The sequence below is a fragment of the Plecotus auritus genome (assembly GCF_963455305.1).
Source record: "Plecotus auritus genome assembly, chromosome: 7".
In the NCBI taxonomy this organism is placed as follows: domain Eukaryota; kingdom Metazoa; phylum Chordata; class Mammalia; order Chiroptera; family Vespertilionidae; genus Plecotus; species Plecotus auritus.
The window spans coordinates 122,967,968-122,983,384 of record NC_137774.1 but is presented as its reverse complement, the minus strand read 5'-3'; the positions used below and the strand labels follow the sequence as shown (position 1 = coordinate 122,983,384).

The following is a 15,417-nucleotide window of genomic DNA, read 5'->3' as shown; positions in this document are numbered from 1 at the left end:
ATCATTCAGAGCTGCTTTTATATACCAAATCAGAGAGCAGAGGACGGAGCCCTGGGGACATCACAGACAACAACTTACACCAACACTGGGAAATACTGAGGAATCAGTTTATTTAAAGAGGATAGATTTCAGTTGATTGCCTATTTTGTCAAATAAAGATTTTTTTTCCTTCACAGTGTGGGGAACCCAAGGCCCAATGACTCTATCTTCAGGATTCAGTACCATATATGCTTGCTGACATCAATAGGGATGAATGTTTATAAATAATTAGCGTCATTAATCAGTATGAACAAATATCTGGCTAGAGTAATATTAGTTTTTCCATTAAACTTCCAGGTGTTAAATACATTCCCAATTTTCAGTAGGGACTAACTGTAAATTTACATAATAATCTACAATTTAACTGACCAATTCCTGGTAAACCACATTTGAGGTATATTTTTTTTACACATAAAATGTAACCACTTAAGATGTGCATAACTTCCTAAGTACTGTGTTAAGTTTAAAGACTTGAAAATTTTAATTTCATCTCTTGTGGAATAAATTTCAATAAGCAAATCAGATTCTAAATCAATAATTTGTTTTAAAACCATAAATAGTACTTTGGCTTGTAATTATAGTTGACAGTGCTGAAAGATAAATTTAAATGTTGTTTCTTTTTTTAAAAAATAAACTTATAATCAATGTATAGCCATACATTCACACTGAGTATATTTATTTATGCATATACAAAAACATATGCATCTAAATTTATTGGTGCTTATGTAGAAATTTATGCACCTGAGTATGTTTTACTAGAGTAATGCATTCTGAATGGAAGTATATTCCCTAGATGAAAACTAATGAGAAAAACTATAAAGTCAAAGTATATTACTACTGTTAAATACATACATCATTTTCATGGTTAAATGTGAGGAATTAGTAAAAGGAAAGGATTTTCAAGAAATAAACAAGCTAAACTTGTCACAATGGTCCCAAATATCTAATCATAAACCCAAAACAGAAAAAGAAGGTTAAATAAATGCTAACTAGTCAATTTTTGAGTGGCATCTTTGATTCTGAGGCCCATGGCCATATGATTGTAATTCCTGGCTATGCTGATGCATTTTTAATTCAATGCATGGATCTAGTATTTATTGATTTAATAAGATTAGGGGTATTACATTGTTGCTGCTACTGATGAACTGTCAGCAATTTAATCTAGTGAAATCTTACAGAGGAATATATATTTTAGAGGAGTGAGAGACACTAAACAGCTATGTAAATGTAATCCCTTCATTACCCAGGACAGTGGCAAAAGCAATGTCCCTTCTTTCCCAGACTGCTTTGGGCTCCAAACATTTTCTAAGATCGTGGCTACCAATAGACTGAGGTGACAGTGAAAGGATTGCAGCAACCTCTTGCAGGTACTCCTTCAAAACGTTATCCACAGCATCACTGATGCAGACAGAAAAGAAGGGAGAAAATTCGCTTTCTCAAAAGCCATTCTGCTAAAAATACAAGCAAAGGAGAGAGGCTTTAAAGGCTATATCAAAGTAAGGAGGTATTATGTGATCCAGAATCAAAATAAGGGGGGGGGGGGAATCCACCTGAATTTGCTGAAACAAACACTTGAGGACTATTAGAAAGCTTTTTGCGCTGCTGTGCTACCCTGCTTGTGGGCTTATTTCCCCAACCTGGACACCTGGGAAGCATGTTGTGCTCCAGCTTTTCCCTGACTTTGAAGAAACGGATAACCTAAGAAGCGCACTGCTGCTGGGGTCAGTAAAACTATGCAAATTGCTGAACCTAATTGCTTCAAGCAGTCCTGCCTCTAAACAGGGAGAGCACAGTTGATGGAGTCAGTCTGTTCCTAATAAAATGAAGAAGCACTGAATTAAATTCCCAAGGAAGGCACTATAAAAGTTTCCACAGTGTAACCAAATGACTTCACCTATGCTATTACCCCTAAGATGACATCTTTGAGAGAAAGCAGACCCAGTCAGGCTCCATATTCATAAATTGGCTGAGCTTAGGCCAGTGAATCTGGATTGATTTAAAAAGGTTTTTTCATCCTTCCAATCAAATGAAGTCATTGTTAATTAGATGCTTTCTGTTAACAATGTCACTCTTCTCCACATTACCTGCTCACACTTGCAGCGCCTCTAGTGCAACATCTGGAGCACCAGTCCCCCTGCCATCAGTCCTCACAAGTTTGGCTGGAGGCTGGTGGTATTTCCGCTGCTCATTCCCTGTCTGAAGGAAGATACGGTTCAGTGTGCTGCTGGTGAGACACATACCAACTTTCCAATGTGAGAGATTATAAAACCATCTCTAAGAAAACTCTTCTCCCAAACTCTTTTTAAATGAACTACACAGCAGTGTCTCTGTGCTGTTCCCGCTTTGTAGATGGATGTTTTAGAAAATGCCTAAGGCCACAGTCAGCTCCCACTGACCAGCTCCTGCTCACACCAGACAACCGGGTTTAAGGTTTCCCAGCAGCGCCCCGGACCTGGCCACCGACCCCTGTCGGCCTGAGGCGGACTGGCCGCTGGAGGCCGGGCCACTGGTAGCAGCCCCGGGGACGCGGGGCACAGAGCGGGGCACAGAGCGCTCTGGCAGGAGAGAGGAGGGCGAGCCAAGGGCTCTCCCTGAACCCTACCACCTCGGGCAGAGGCTGCCTCACACTCCCTCGGGGCCCATTCCTAAAAGGTTTGCGTGCTCCACCCGCAGCCCCACCCCATCGGGCCTGGCCTCCTTCTGGGATCTTCCCCTGAACAGGCCTGGGACCTGGTCACTGCGGGCGCTTGCAGGATGCGGCCTTCAGCTCCGACCAGGTCCCGCCCGGTGCCCACTCGCGTCCCGTGCAGGATGCGCGCCTGGCTTCGGGGAGCTGCTCCTGCTGGCGTCCAGCGCAGGGTCCAGTTCCCCGGCCTCGAGGGCAGGAGTGGAGGCTCCCGGGCCCTCCCCAGGCGGCCTGGTTCTCAGAGCGCTGATCTTTCCAAAGGGAGCGCCCTGTGGGGTAAGGACATGAGGAGCCACGGGGAGCAGGGCCCTAGCTGCTGGAGGGACGGTGCCCCCTGCGGCCCTTGCGGCCGGGACCAAGCCGATCCCAGCGTTTAGGGGGACCGGCGGCCGGGAGGGAGACCGCAGGCCTCCAGGGAAGCCTCGGCACCCGCCGCCAGGTCACGGGCTTCTTCTCGGCTGGAGCTCCTAAGCGGGAGCCGCTGACCGGGGCAGGGACTTGGCCCCGGACCCTATCCCTGACTCCGAGGTGCCTGAGGACAAGACCATGGCCTCGCAGTCCCCCATGGGTGGGGCTGCGGGAGGGTTAGGGGGCTCCCTGGCTCAGCGACAGTGAGTCCCGATCCCCTAGACCTCGCAGAGGGCACAATCATGCTAGAGGAGGTTAGGCGGCGAGGAGGAAAGGCGAGTTGGGACAAATTGCATTTCTTCAAGTCCTTGACCCCAAAGCGTCGTCCGGTGACAACGTGCGCCTTCTCCACAAGAGGGTTTGGGGAAATTAAGTTTCTTGGGAATCTGATCCCTGTTATGTGGGCCCATGGAGGAGGGCAAAGAACAGCAGCAGGCGAAACACCTGCGAATTCCCAATACCATATAATATGGACGTGATGGGAGTCATTTCTCCTTCCGTTTCCAGGGGGAGCTCAGACCTGGAGCATCAGGATTATCCCTCTCCAAGGTGTAAAACAGGATACCTGCCAGGGGCACCACCACCTGTACCCCGAGGGGGTTCCCCTTGCAAATAGAAAAGGCGATCTGATATTTTGTTCCACTGAGTGCTTGTGCGACCCCAAGTTGGAGGCTTGAGCCGTGTAAGACACTGCTTTGACACTCTGGAGACTACACTAGAACTGAGCAAAGGGACATCAGGCACACAAAAAGGACGGTGCTGAGAAGTGGTGGACGTGGACGGAAGGAAATCTGGTGGGTGGTGCGCAGGGCGGCTCTGACCCGCGACGCCCCGCTGCCGCCGGGGAAATCTCAGGACGCTCTGGGCTGGCCGGCAGAGCAGGGCCACGTGCTCAGGGGCCGCTGGGCTCAGGCTCTGTGTTTCAGGGACACACACACACACCCGCGCCTGCCTCTCTTTTCCAGCGCTGGGGTTCCTCTGAGGTTGCCCCTTCAGCGGAACCCGCGAGTTGCCGCCAAGCACCGCCACCGGGATAAGGGGGTGAGAGAGCAGTGGGGGCACCAGTCCTGTGGGGACCCAGCCACGCGCAAGGTTAGGGCTGATAAGTGACCGAGCCTGGGAAGGGCGGCGTTCTCACCGGCTCGAGGATCCTCCCCGCCTCCCAGTCCTGTCACCTGTCACCCCGAACTCGCCCGGGTCCTCACACCGCCCCGCTCTCTGTGACCACGCGACCACCCGCGCCTGGTTGTTGGCAGATGCCCGGGCCCTGGGAGCCGGGGCTCACCCCTCCCTGATAAAAACAGCACCAGCGCCGCTTTTCCTGCCTCCAGACCCTCCTCTTATCCTCCCACCCAGCGACGACTGGCCAGTGTTTGGGGTGGTTGGTGTTCTTTTAAAAAGTATATCAAAGGATCATTGGCGTCTCCCCGTCAAGTCATTATGCCTTTATCCCCATCAATTAACCACACCTCAGAGGGCTGCTATTAAGAGCTAAATTGAGCTGCAAAAGTAGAGATCCCGTTTCAGGCAGATGTCATCTCCCGCTGAGATAAGCAGCCGGTGGGACCCGGCCGGCAGCTTCCCCAACCACCCGAGCGGCGCTGGACCAGGCTCAGGACCCGGGGCCGCGGAGCTGGCACGGACGCCGCGCTGGTGCTCCCGGGACAGGGAGGAGCGGGGAGGGCCCAGCTCCCAGACCTCAAGCGCAGTGCCTGTCCAGGGGCATTGTCTCCAAAGTTGTGCGGGGGAGAACGCCAGGGGCGAACCGGACGCTTTCGCACAGTAATGGGGGGGGAGGGGGGAGGAGGGAGGAGGGAGAGGGCACAGTTGAGAGTTCATCTGGCTGCCTCCGCCGACACACCCTCCTTCCTCTTCCCGCCGCTCTAGCCTCCTTCTTCCCCGGCCCCGGCCCCAGAACCCCCTGGGGAGGAAGGCAGGGTGCTGTGGGTATGCTAGATATAGAGCTAGGGAATCTGGGACAGAAACGTGGCTTTTAAACAAAGGGGAGTCACCGGGACCGCCGCGGCCTCTCGCCCAGATGTGTCTTTGCACTCTTTCTCACCCCCAGTCACTCCTGGGGACGTGGGCCAGGGCTGCCGCACGCGCTGGGAAACCTGGAGGGCTTAGGGGAAAGGGAGCAAGAGGACGTGGCCTCACTGAAGTTACTGTACAGTGGATGCATGTGTGTGGACAGCTAGCGAAGTGTGCATGGGACTACATCTCTACCCACATGTGCTTAGAGCTTTTGCCGCTTTCCTCCCGACTGTAGCCACAAATTTAGCCAGGGCTAAAGGAGATTAATTTCCTAGCATAATCCAATTAAAAGATTTCTGAAGTAATCTTTTGCAAAAATGGGGGAGAGGGGGAGGTACATGGCTAAAGAGGGGACTGGTTTTGATGACAGTGATTTATCGCCTGGGCACAGCATGCGCTGGTCGCTCTCTCCTGCACGCGCGATTTGACCAGAGCATCCCCGTCAGTGCCTCCAGTCCAAACCGTCTCCTTTCTGAAAGACAGCCATCCATCACGCCAACCTGGGCAGAAGAGAACGTGTGAGGGCCTGGGGTTGCTTACAAGCACCATAGACTTTTTTAAGTGCTATTAGATTTATGGTCTCTTTTTCGAGGCCCATCCAGAGTAATTAGCACATATGTTCTAAATAGATGATAGTTTTGTGAGCAATAAAGCAATTACCCATCGTTGGAGCTGACAGTTCCTCCAACTAAACTCCAACCAGCAGCTAATTGGAAAAGTCATTTCAGCTCCATTGTCTGCAATTAGTCCTGCTAAACTACTACACCCCAACTAGCTGGTTTGAGGTTAATTTATTCAGTGTTGTATTTGCACGGAGAAGCTATTGCCACAAAGGGACTTGCCTTTTGCCCCTCCGGACTGCGCCCTGGGACTAGAGGAGCCGGTGGGAGCCAGAGGCCAATATTCAGGGGCTGGGCTGGTTCCCAGGGGAGGAAGTGCCTGACCCTGCCTCAGCTTCAAGGTCAGTGTCCAGTGCGCTGAGCCAGCTGACAGAGAAAGCCATTGTTTTTCCTGCTGGGCAGTAACTAGAGGAAACTCTCCAGTTCCCCGCAACCAAAACCTTAGTTTAAAAAAAAGGAAGTCAGCATAGAAGAGCTGACTGGGTTCTGCGTGCACCTTTCCTTAGGCATCCAGTTCTGACCCTAGGCCACGTGTATCTCCACCCCTAACGGATAAACATAGATTCAAAAACCAGCCAAAACTGCCAAATTCCAAGCCCTCAGCTGGGAGAGGGAGCCTCCAATTCTTGGAGTCGAAAGAAAAGACTAGAAAGGCCAGGAAGCCCTGCTTTTGCCTTCATCCTCTCTCTCTGAGTACAAGGTCACTTCTTCCCTTGAAACTGGAGTTTCTCTGTGACTTTTTCTTTCTTTTCCATTTTTCCCTTCCTTTCTTATCTTTTTTTTTCTTTCTTGTCTAAAGTTAAGCCCAATAGGTCCAAGATTTGCGCCAGTGAGTGGAAAAAATGTGTTAAACGTTGGTTTGATGCCCCATCGGAGCTTCCAAGTAGCCAGTGGCTGGGATTCTTCTACTTAATTTAATCTTTATTGGACAGCGTGGCTCCTACACTCCTGTTCACCAGGAAACCCCGGGAAATGATCTGTTGGTGTTCAGAAAGGAGGGAGGGAGGGAGAGAAGTTAAAGAGGGGTTAATCCTCTCCCACCCAACCTCGGACGTTGTCACTGTGATTTCTGATAGGCTGGGGGTAAGAGTGGAGGGGGCTCAAGGTCCCAGCCCAGACAGCCCAGGGTCTCCGTGGTCTGCAGCAGGGGGCCGGAAGGCTGGCAGGTTGAGATGGGAACTTGTAGCCCTGGTAACCGAGTATTCCCTTAAAAGAATTTACAGCTAAGTGTCCCAGGCTCTGGGAGCAATTCGAATTTTAGTTAGAAGAACACGGGGTTTGGGGACTGGGAGAGACTTCTTAGGAGGTAAAGCCAAGTGCTTTCAGTCCTAGAAATCTAATGTCCTTTCTCTGGATAGCCACTCATACTTAACAACCTGAGAGCTGTTTCTCCTTTTTGAAGCACCACCTAAAGAAGACAACTTAGGTGGTATTTCAGTCAGCATAGAATTACTAAAATAATTCCAGTTTCAAAACCAATTGTAATCAATTGCTCAGCTTCAAAGATTTGAAGATACAAACCTATAGCACACACACACAAAAAAAAACTTTTAAATTGCGTAAGTCAGCCTCTTGTTTGCCACTTACTTATTGTGTTCTAACCAATTTGATTCCAAGAAAGACCAAAAAGAAAAAATATGGGGGAGAGATTGAAAGTAATAGTCTCGTCTTACCCCATTACCTCCCACCTGTCACACAATCTCTGCCCTTGAAGAGAAATCCTCCCGTCAATGTGGTTTCCAGTTGAAATAAGATGTCTTCACTAAAAAAAAAAAAAAAAACTGTCCATCGTGTTCTCAATTATTTGCTTTTTTTTCCAGGACTTAAATATGACATCCCTGAGAGTGAGGGCAAGAAAAAGCTGAAGGGAGAACCAGCTGAAAGTATCACCTAGACCTGATAGAGAATCCTAATGTGGGTGTGCGTGCATACTTAAGTATAAGGGCAAATAGAACCCACCCAATCAATAACCCACCAAATGTGTGGGAAACGTTTACATCATGCACCCAAAAAAAACTCTAAGCACATGTGTGTAAAGATGTAGTCATATGCAAACTTAGCTAGCTGTCCACATATGTATCCACTTCTAAAGGCAGTTTCGTTGCTCCCATAGTTTTTTCCATTAAGAGCGATTAGAAGATATCTATTCAAAGTTGCTGATCCAGAGAGAAAATAAGAGTAGATAAAAGGAGATTTCAAGTGACCTCCTTGTCCCTTTCACACCAACCTTAGCCCTAGACTAGCCAAGGATCAACTAACACAAAAGCCCTTTCCTTTTTCTTTTCAGCTTCAGAAGATTTCATGCAAACGGCTAACAATAAAACATAGAACTATCCTAGAGTTTTGTTAGATCATGCATTTGAAATACCTTATTAACTCCTCCCATAGATGGGCTAGGTTTATTATTTACTTCTGAAATGGGTAAGTAAAATATACATAGCATAACAGAGGGCATAATTATTTACTGCTCCATGTGGTTTGTATCAGTGGTGGACTACGCTCATTCTTTTTCATCTAAACTTTACTTAAATCCCCTCTCTCCGTACTGATGGAGACTGATGGAGGACACTGTGATAAACATGTCTTTCCACTGACAGCTTAGAAGGAAAGGTTAGGGTTATTATTTAGATCAACTTTATGACAGGTAGGTATAAGTGAAGCATGACCATAGTTACCAACCGATCTGCTGGCTTTGTGAGCCAGTACTCTCCCACTAGTTTATTTTGTAGGCAGTGAAGACTTTAAAAACTTAAAACATACTTGAGCAGTCCTTAATCAATGAATGTCCAGTTCAAATCTACTTCTGATGGGCTAATCCTGTAATAAAAGAAATCTGTGTTCTGACAGGTAATTATTAAGAAAAATGATAATATAGTTTAGTTGCTTGTATTGTCAGGGTACTTTAATAAGCGTCAAAATCCTTTAAAACCAAAACTTTTCATCCAAACCCAACCCATTTTCTCTGGGAAGAAGAGCCTTACAGTCAGTCTTCACTCAAGTCTGGCATTTAAAATGAGTTTTATAACATAAACTTCTCCATTTTCTTTTTTGTAGAAATGTATTTATCTGGCTAAGACTTGATTTTTACAAAAAGTAAAATTTGCACACACAACCCTACCCCTTTCACTGATGTGCTATGAATAATTGCCACTTTTCCTCCTACAAAAAGCTTGTTTTGCATCCAAAGGTCAACACTTGCTCTCCTGTGGCTATTCGGGGCCCCTCTAACTTGGGGTCCAAAGCAGAAAGGGGAAGTACTTCCCTTATCTCTGTTTTCCAAAACCCGTGCTTTAAATGGCCAGTCTGTGATAGAAAACTAAACCGCTTCTAAAGTAAAGCACTTATCTCTGAGTGTCTCGACCCAAAGGTGACAAAGAAGGAATGCCCAGGCTGCCAGGGCGATAGTGAGTACAGGAGTCTGCTGGATCCGTGGTTCAACTCTATGAACAGGGTAAGAGCAAGCAGGACAGCCCACTCCCACCTTGGCCTTCCCACCCTTGTTTTCAGGTTGTCAAAGACAGAACTTTTTACAGTTGGGAAGCTATAATACTGAGTTCAACCTTTTGGGAGGGGATTTCTGACATAGGCCAGGCTTTTGTTTGTTTGTTTTTGTTTTTTTAATAAGCACAAAACGTTAGGCAGGCATTCCAGTGGGTTTCTCTCCTCCCTTTTCTTCAAAATATCTATGCAAGACCACATTAAATACATCTTCAACTGCATCCTTCCCAGCATTAATCTCATGCCAACGGAGACTAATTGATTCGGCACCTTTAAAATAAGCTCTTTGGGAAAGGTCTGTAATAAGATCAGAAGAACTGACCTTTCTCCCAGTGATTGCAGGCATGTTCATCTCTCCAGATGGGCTTGATAAAACAGGGCTATTTCTGTTCTGTGGTCTCTCTAAACAGAATAATACCATTTTTAATTATTTAGAGGGTAGGGAAGAGGTATGGGAGAGAATCTTTTACACATATCTGGTCATTTGTAGGATCTCAGGGCTCTTGAACTAGATTTTGAAAACATTTTTACAAGGACACCTTTGTTCAGTGTAATTTGCCAAAAAGCCAAAATGAATGATCCAGTGAGTTTCAGGAAAGCAAAATACCAATATCAAAGATGTCATGGGATTAGTGAAGAATGATTCAGCATTCCTCTGAAGAAAGATATTGGGGAGGGGGTATTAATCAGTTGGAAAGTCTGCTTAGATCAGACTCTGGGGCCTGGAATGCAAGTCAATGCTGAGATCTCTGCTTCTCTCCTCCCACCAGGTCACAGCTGTTTACTGGCTGTCTGGCTAGGAGAGATCAAGGATTGTGTTGAAGTTCTTTTAAAAGGTGATTAAGGCTAGGCCAAGATGCTAGCAATCTGAAAGGGGCAGTGTAAGTTTACAGCCTGATTCCTTCTCTTCATCTGTTGGGGGAACCACACTGCAGACTTTGTATGCATTGAAGTAGCTTGTAGGAAACAGGAAGGCAGAGAAAGACTTAAGGAGGGAGGCCCAGGAGTCCAGGCCCTGGGAGGCTTTTCTGATCCCTAGACCGGCCTCACTAGGAGAAGCCTTGGACAGGGCCAAGGAGATAGGGCCACAGGGCTGGCGATCTCAAGTAGGGTGCTGGGCCACAGCCGGTCTGAGTCCAACAGCCAAGTCCACAGGCTGAGGTTATGTTAAAGCTCTCCCTTGCGCGTGAAGGAAAGGCGAGAGATCTGGAGAAGAGAAGACGAGTAAAAAATGGGAGGAAATTTGCAACTGCGTTTTCTGCTTCTGCACCTAAGTGTGCCTGGACACGTGTGTGGAATTGCACAATTTGGGGACCTACGTGCCTCCACAAAATATGATCACTTTTCTATTAGGTGCCCTACCAAACAACAAGAATATCAATCGGGCCCTAGGTCCAGTGTGCCCAGCTGAACCAGTGACAAACGCAAGCCAGAGCTCCCCCGGAGTCCCCAGGACCCTCAGTCCCTCCACAGAAGCCATTTTGCTGGTGAGGCTGTGAGCACCAGTGGAGGCGCTCTGCGGGTGTGAAAACGTGGTCAGGGAGAGAAACCGAGGCCTGAGTGCCGCTAGGGCTGGACAAGTCCCAGAAGGGGACGGCGCCTCTCCTCGAAAAGTTAAGGTTTCTTCCTGCCCCCTTTCGAGACAGAAAGTTGGCGCATTTGTTCCCCGCTCGAAAGCCAAGGGCTTCCACTGCTCCGCGCACCACCACCAACAGCAGCCACCCTCCGGGACAGGGGCTGGGGGCTGCACCCCTCCCTCCCTTCCTTTCGAGAGCGAGGGCCCCGCTGCTCCCCACCCCCCGGGTCACGCGGGATCCCAGGGGTCTCTTCCAAATTTGGAAGCTCCGTGTGGGGGCAGGCAGGAAGAGCCCGCAGTGAGGGGGAGTGGGCGCCGCCGTTCCCGGCAACTTTCAGCTCATTCTCCCGCCAAGCCTCGCCCCCCGCCCCCCCGCCCCTCTTCCCCACCGCAGCCTGCAAGGCCGGACCGAGGCCAACAGCTCCAGACCGACTCATTCCCGCGCCCACCGAGGCCCCGGGCGCGGCACCGGGCAGGCGTCGGCTGCCCCCGCCCCCGCCCGGCGCGCCCGCCTGCCCGCCCCGCGCGCCCTCTGACGCAAATGCGCGCCCCTGCCCCGCGCAGAAGGAAGCGCTGTCGTTGGTTTTAATTCAGGCTCTTCATTTCACACACGCCCCCTCGGTCCCCACCCCCGGGAGGTGACCCCCTCCCCACCCTCAGCCCTCTAGCTGCGGGCCAGGAGTCTGGCTGGACTGGTGCTCTCTCGCCGCCGCTGCCGCGGGTTCTCTGCTGGAGAAAGCGGCTCCGTGTCCCTTTTAATTCCCTGACACTATCGCCCACATCAAACAGGCAGCCATCGATCGCATTACGTTAGGGGATCCCGTTACTAAAGGCGCCCGCAGGTGGGCGGCAGGAGCCGAGCTCGCCAGGCCCTGCTCGCAGCCAGGCAACGTGCGGGTGGCAGGGCCAGCCCGGCGGGACTCTGCCGCCCGCTCCACCGCGGCTGGAGCTCGGCACCGGCGGGGGCGGCTGCGCGGGTGCAGTCTGCCGTTCCGCGGCCCCCTGTGCCCTGCCTCCGCGCTGGAGGCCCCGTAGCTGTTTCCCGTGTGTGTGCGGGGGGGCGGGAGGGGCAGAGAGTGGGGGTTGGGGGGCCTGCTTTGAATTTGGACTAACGCTCGGCTGCACGATCCTCAGCTCCGCGGCGGCGCGGCGGGCGCTGTCCCTGCCTCCGCGCGGCGGGGCAGCGGCCGGGCGAGGGCGGCTCCAGAGCAGGCCCCGCGGAAAGTTCTCCTCGTCCCGCCCTGGCTGCCTGGACTCCAGCCCCGGCCTACAGAGGCCATGCGAGCCCAGGCTGCCTCCTGGCCTGCCCGCCTGGTCGACCCCGAGTTCAAAAGAAACAACAATCGTTGCGTTACTTGCCTGGTGCGGCAGGACTTGGCAGAGTCTCGCTTCCGGTGCCCGCGACTCTCAGTCCAGGGTCCGGGGGCGGCTGGGCCTGAGCACCGGCGTTCAGCGGACCTTCCACTCCCTGGCGCTCGCTCTCGCCTCCTCTTCCACTCGCTCCGTCTCCCTCCTTGTTCTCCTTCCTTCTCCCTCTGTCTCCCTCTCTGCCAGCTTCCTCTGCCTGCCCTCGGCTGCTTGTCTCTGTACTGTATGGGGAGCAACATTTAGAATGTATGTATAGAACGCGGGTTCTTGCTCTTTCTTTCCTTTTTTCTTTCTCTTTTTCTTTTTTTTTTTTTCTGTCGTGTTCATTTCACCTTTTAACTGACCAGGAGACGTGAGCGCGTTTATTTAGGGAGAGGGACAAGAGCAAGGAGCCCCCGCTGGCCCCAGCCGCCTCCTCTCCATCAGCAGCGTACAATGGGCCGCCGCCGGCCGAGTACATTGACTGTTTCCATTATTTAAGCTGGAGGGGCTGTGGGGCAGGCACAGAAAAGCCTTTATTCTGCTCTTTAAAATAGTCGCTCCTCACGAAGCGACCGCCAACTCCCGACTTAAAGGGAGAGACGGGGAAGCGCCAAACGCATCCCCCAAGCGCAGCGCTTCCCAAACCCCTCCCTGGTGAAATTTAAAGTGAGAACGAGCATGAAAAAACAAGCCCTACCTCTGTCAATACAGCGTGGCCATTTACTCCCACCTTTATCTGAGGGCGTGTGGAGGCTCGGGGTGCTGGAGCTGAGACAAACTTTTACGCTCTCCCGAGTGGAGAGGCGGGCGGGCGGGCGGACGCGGCTCCCACCCCCGGCGGCGGCGGCGGCGGCGGCGGCGGCGGCGGCTTTGTCACTGAGCCGCTCCGCGCCCGCCTGAGCTGCCTAGGGGAGCGATCCCAAAACGAGGGGGGTGCGAGTGTGCTATTGGAGAATATGTAACTAACAGAAGTATCATTTTCCCCTAGTACGGTCTTTCAAGTAAAAAAAAAAAAAATCCATTGAAAGAATTTTCAAAGTGTTGTCTTCCTTTGGAGAAAAGGCACGGGCTGCCTGCGGAGAGGGGAAGGAGGACCCGGCTGTGCGCTCCGGGCGCGGCTCCCGTCCGCTAGGTGGCAGCCGGAGCCAGCGATTTCCGCAGGCCCCGCGGCCCGCCCCCTCCTCCCGCCCGCCCCTCCCGCGACCAATCGCCTTCGGGAATCTCTCTCTCTCTCTCTCTCTCTCTCTCTCTCTCTCTCTCTCTCTCTCTCTCTCTCTCTCTCTCTCTCTCTCAATCCCTCTCCCTCTCCCTCCTTCCCTCCCTCCCTCTCTCCCTCCCTCTCCTTCCCTCTCCCCTCTTTCACTCTCCCTCCCACCCGCCCCTCTCCCTTCTCCTCTCCCCCCACTTCTCCCATCTTCTCCCCCTGTCTTTCACTCGCCCCTTTCCTCTCTGACTCGGCCGCACTAACTCCCCACCCCACCCCCAACAATATGAGGACTTGTTACTGTTTTCTTAATAATTATTGAACCGTTGTTTGGAGTTTGGGACAAGCTTGGGGATACCAAAGCGGGGGGTGGGGGGGGGGGGAGAGAGAAAGAAGAAAAAAATCAAATTGATTGGAAAGTTTATTTTTTTTTTAAATCATCTCTGGGATCAATAGGAACCGTTGAATTCTGATTGATTTTGTGGCAATAGCTGCAAATTCCACGAGTGTCCTGTCGTAATTAAACCTTTAAAACCCAGTTATACTCAGGAGCCAAAAAACAGGAGTCTCTGTCTGCCTCGTTTCTTAAAAGGATATAAAATAAACGTAGTCCACACTTGGGTTATGCTTATATGTGAAAGAAGAAAACAATCTAAACCCAGTGTATTTCACGAGTCATTAAAATGGTGAGAGTTAAATTCCCATATAAAAAATTCCTAACATTTTCGATGACACTCTCTTCAAGCTCATGAAACCTAATTTAAAAAACTTTTCATAAGAAATCAACATTATTTCCTTCTAATTTGCACGTTGCAAGGCATTCTCCCCCTCGCCATCCCTTCCCCCCTCTGGCGTTCACGTGTGTGTGTGTGTGTGTGTGTGTGTGTGTGTGTGTGTGACCATAGACGACCCATACTAATCAGGTCTCAGAGTAAATAGCAGAGCAGGGCGATCTCAATGTAAATTGCGCTTGTCAGAAGCACACCCCCCTCCCTCACTTTCTCTCCTCCTCCCCTCACCATCCCCGTCAGTAGGTAGCTGGGGGGGGGGGAGCAAAAGAGGAGGGGGGGAGGGACTCTCCAACCAATGGCGTGCAGGAGGCATGGCTAACCTTAGCCTCCCATTTTCTCCTCCCTCCCCCCCCCCTCCCATTCAGGGCTCTGACCAGTCAGTCTCCTTTGATTATCAGTTGCCAGCAGCCCTTCTCCTGGCTCCTTGACACGAGCTCCATATAAGGCAGCGATCTCCATAGAAACGTGTCAGTTTCAATAGTAGTGTCAAAGTTCACTATATACAGACATTCGCGCAGATCCCCCTTTCGGAAACATTGCTCTGCGAGTCCTCCCGATTAAACGCATTCAATTTTGGGATCTCTCTCTCTCTCTCTCTCTCTCTCTCTCTCTCTCTCCTCTCCTCTCCTCTCCTCCTCCTCCTCCTTCTCTTCCTCTTCTGCCTCTCTCTTTCTCAGTCTCTCAATCTCTCTCTCTTCTTTCCCTCGCTCTCTTCTCTCCTTTTTCTTTTCTTACATATCCTCTTAGTTGTTTCCCCGTATTCTTCTTCTCTCTCTCCTTTTTCTCCCTCTTTCTTGTCTTTTTTACTCCATTCCTGCAGAAGAGAGAGGGCTAAACTTAAAAAAAAAAAAAGGAGGAGGAGGAGGAGGAGACACCCCCTTCGTATTCTTCTTATCGTTATTTTATACATATATGATTTTTTTTGGAGGGAGGGTGTTGGTTCCCGGCTGAAGAGCACTTATTTAAAATACTAAAAAAAGAACATTTTTGGGCGATCTCCAGGGTTTTTTTAACTAGCTCTGTGTGTTATAGCAGAAGAAGCAGAAGAAGGAGCAAGAAAGAGGAAAAGAAGAGGATTATTTATTCGACCTACTTTGGATGTCTCTCTCGCTTTTTTTTTTTTTTTTTGCAATTCCTTTTCTTCTGAATTTTATTTTTTCTATTTCGCTGTGAATTCGTCGCCGGAGTGAATTATCTCCTATTTTTCTTCT

At 50.2% G+C, this 15,417-nt stretch overlaps 1 long non-coding RNA gene across 7 annotated transcripts in view; it reads right to left on the bottom strand.

Annotated features, from left to right (window-relative positions):
• Positions 1 to 13,105, bottom strand: part of LOC308253835 — a 128,418-nt gene extending 115,313 nt beyond the window's left edge. The window contains exons 1-3 of one of the 7 annotated variants that reach the window (XR_013961159.1): positions 12,909 to 13,105; positions 12,221 to 12,450; positions 2,124 to 2,235 (exon numbers count right to left, since the gene is read on the bottom strand). This is a non-coding gene — a long non-coding RNA (uncharacterized lncRNA). Of the gene's footprint in view, positions 1 to 2,123; positions 2,236 to 12,216; positions 12,451 to 12,908 lie in introns of those variants that run through there. The other 6 variants (XR_013961160.1, XR_013961163.1, XR_013961161.1 and 3 more) reach the window with 6 other exon arrangements.
• Positions 13,106 to 15,417: the final 2,312 nt, after the last annotated feature.